Below are 3,899 nucleotides of genomic sequence, written 5' to 3'. Positions count from 1 at the left end.
TTAGCTCAGAAGAACAAAGCATCTCTGAATGCTTATCTGAGACTCATACCAATGAATACATAAGTATCTTTTATTTTATGTTTATTTATGTTTTAATATAAAAACTTATAACCTTTATAATCCGCTTGACTAAGATTTACAGGATAACCATAGCTTACTTCAAACCGACAATCTCCGTGGGATCGACCCTTACTCACGTAAGGTATTACTTGGACGACCCAGTGCACTTGCTGGTTAGTTGTACTCGAGTTGCAATGGTTGGTTGCAATTCGGGTGCACCACATCCACTACGTCAAATACAATCCACAATTTAGCCACTACTACAATATGGGATAACTTCCCTTATATCGGTAAAGAAACCACCCACTAATATTTGCTTCAATTCCTTCATTATTATTGTTGCTTCACACCATCACTTTTAACATTGACAGAAACTAGTTGAGACAAGGTGCTCACCATGTTACATTGCTGACATGATGCGACCTTTAGTAAAGACCCACGACGACACAAAGCTGGTGGAAATAGACGCTATTGGGTTTGGATTCCTGAGGCTCACCCCGAAGTGGGCTGCCAAGCAAGAAACCATGGTCGCATTGGCAAAATCATACAACTGCAACACGAACACTTTGCTCATGGATGATGTCAACATTCGAATTAATGTCAATTTAATTGGAAAAGTTTTCCATCCTTTCTTTCGATGGTGAGTATCCCTTTTCTTTTGTTATTCGGCTTTTATTTACTATTTAGAATAAGTAGTCTTCTTTCTGCCACTCCGTTTGATTATCACGTTCCTATACCCAATATAATTGTATATATTTTTCCTACGAATGTAATCGTGTTTTTGAGATGAGAAAATTTCAAGCGCTAGGCATCGACTTCCCTGGATTTAATGATAAGAATCTGGCATATTTTGGTAAAAAGACAATTCAACAGAAGAACACCAACTGAACTTTGTAAGTACATCTACGAATGCTCAATGGAAAGCAAAGCAGACAGGCTAGAATTTCAACGTCAATTCCTTTGGTTTTTATAAAGATGTTCTTATGTCCTACCATACAACAAGTCATCTTATCATGGCACATCCCCTAATGCTGAATGTCTCAGATCCAAGAAGATTCAACAAGCCGATGTAGATATTCAACTGGCTGAGAATGACAATCGAAAAGTATCAACTTAAAAACAAGAAGACGTGTAAGGGATGCATGTTTGCCTTGTTGGTAAGTTACACCATATAACATCTACTTAATTGTACTCAACTTTTATGTTACAAATCATAAATTCTGTTTGTGAGCGATGCATGTTCGCCTTGTTGGTAAGTTACGTTATATAACATCTACTAACTGTACTCAACTTTTATGTTGTGAATCATAAATTGTGTTTGTTTTCTCTCTAGATACTGTACTTTCAACGACTAAAATATGGCCAGCTAGAGCATTGTCGGGAACTAAAGCCATGGATCTCTACATGGGCCACCGAAGAACTTGAATAAAAGGCAACAAATATTCTTTCTAAGGTAGTTTGAAACTCTATATACTTTTACGAGTACCAAAGTGTTGGACGTCATTTTCCTGAATATATAGGATGCTTCCTTCGCAACTTTTCAGTTTTGTATCTTCAAGCATTCTTACATACTATATCCCATATGATGTGCTTCTAGGTATTACTTTTTGAACAAGGATCCATCGCTGCTAGCTCAAAAAAGTCGGGGGCATATTACCCAAAGCTGAGCACGTAAGGGCAAAACAAAACCATTATTAAAAGGAGAACACTCACTGCACACAAAAATTTCGGTGGCTATGGACGACTATGACGAAGACAACTAACCTATAGCAAAGAGAATGCACCCCTTATTTCAGCGCATGGGAACGAAACAACATCATAGCTTGGGATGACGGGGAGAAGCTCAACCAACAATAAAACACTTGCGAAAACATTCCAACCTATCTTTTTTTTTGTATTTTTTCTCAATTATACCATCTGCATAACATTCCAACCTATCTTTCCTCCGTTTAGTCTCAGCTGCTTATAACACCTACCATGACATTTTGTCATTGCGAGACCCAAAGAGTGAAACTATGTGCGGACCTTGACTAGGTTCAGAACACCTAGGCCATTAACAACGATCCTAACCACAACGTGAATCTAAACAGTACATATTGCTGTACACCGAGTCCATCGCGCCCAACCTTCTCACTTAAAATCTTTCAGCTGCAAAAACACTTATCACATCTCATCTATCCTCCATACATTCGTTGCTTCTGGGTCAAAAAATCAACCAGGGCACGCAACAACAAATCCGTCAATGGATTGTGAACACGTTTCTTAGGAAACAATAGACCCTGGCATGGTATATCGGCCTAGCATGGCATACCGGTAGACCAAATCTATTATTGTACAGAGAAGACTTATGCAAGTTGCAAGTTTGTTGTTGGCTCAACAACAGCGTAAGTAAATCAAATGAAGAATTTGATATAATGAATATATTGTTACGATATGCTATATCTTACAAAAGTGGCATGATTCAAAGACGAAAACTTGACCATGCAGATCGTGCAATGGATGTGCTACACATTCAATGACTCAACATCATCAATATTCAAGCATGACTTTTACTACGTGTATTCAGGGATATTGGTATTCAAACTTTTATAGTATTTTATTATTTATAAAAGGTATGAGTATCTTCATTAGTTTTATTTGAACAGGGAACGATCATACACCCAAAAAATCTAGCCGTCAGACGGGTCAAACCCAACATGTGTGGCATTGTTTGCACAATTTGGTCCTGATACTAGATACTTTGACAAAGTAGAAGTTGCCAAGAGAAAATGGATAAGTCCATCTGATGGATGACAAATAGTTAACATCCACGAGACAAAATTGGTTTTTCCATCTATTTGTCCAGTATTGGTGGATGTATGCTTTTGAGATCGTAACAAAGAAGCTGTTGGTCCTGAATAGCCTACATTCTTAAGCATCTGATAATGCATGGAGGACCATAGATGTGCGGGAAAAATTCTCCTAGATTCCATGAAAACCTTTTCAGTCATTTAACTTTTAGTATTTCGTAATGATCTAGTTATACTTGGTTGGTATTTAGGAAATAATCATTGAAGACATTGCTAAAGTGGCCATACCTCATGCGAGCTCATAGGAAACGGCCTGTCTTGTACATAAACCGATGTTCCTAAATAATCAAATAAGTGAGTTGACTCCAGACCTAACATTGTCTGTCTTTGTAGATCACTTCCAATACCTACTTAGTCTCATGATAAAACTCAGTGTTTCCTTATTGTAGTTGGAATTGTGACATCTACATTGTAAAATATATGAAATACTGGACTGAAGGCATTAAATTAGCCGAATGGAAATATGTCAGCTTACCATTCTTATCAAAATTTCTTGATATTTTGATATACACTTGATTATTCTTAACTACTTATGTCACTCATAAACAATGGTTGCCTACAGAAAAACTTGAATGATTTCAGAAAGGAAATAATGCTCAACATCGTACTAGATCCTAAGAATTCATCTATTGGGAAAATTTTGAAGGCTATGCAAGACCTTTTTCAACCTATACATCACAATCATCCCAGAAACAAATGTAAGGAGGTGAGGACATCCTTCATAGAACCGAGCACAAATACCATGTTTCAGCAGGATGATCGATTACCTAAGAAAAAAAGTGATAGGAAGAAAAAAAAAAAAAAAAGAAAGTTGCGTAAAAAGATTCTGTTAAAGAAGAAATAGGATACCCTCATCATATCAGTCCGGGTTGTTCGTTGTTAATTGTAAACAGTGAATAACCAGACTCATATGGTAAGGGTATCATAATCCTACTTTAACATAATTTTTTAACACAATTTTTTTTTACTTTTTTTTTCTAGCACTCTTTT

The sequence above is a fragment of the Arachis hypogaea genome, chromosome 18 (genome assembly GCF_003086295.3).
Source record: "Arachis hypogaea cultivar Tifrunner chromosome 18, arahy.Tifrunner.gnm2.J5K5, whole genome shotgun sequence".
NCBI lineage: Eukaryota > Viridiplantae > Streptophyta > Magnoliopsida > Fabales > Fabaceae > Arachis > Arachis hypogaea.
Note: the sequence above shows the minus strand (reverse complement) of the source record.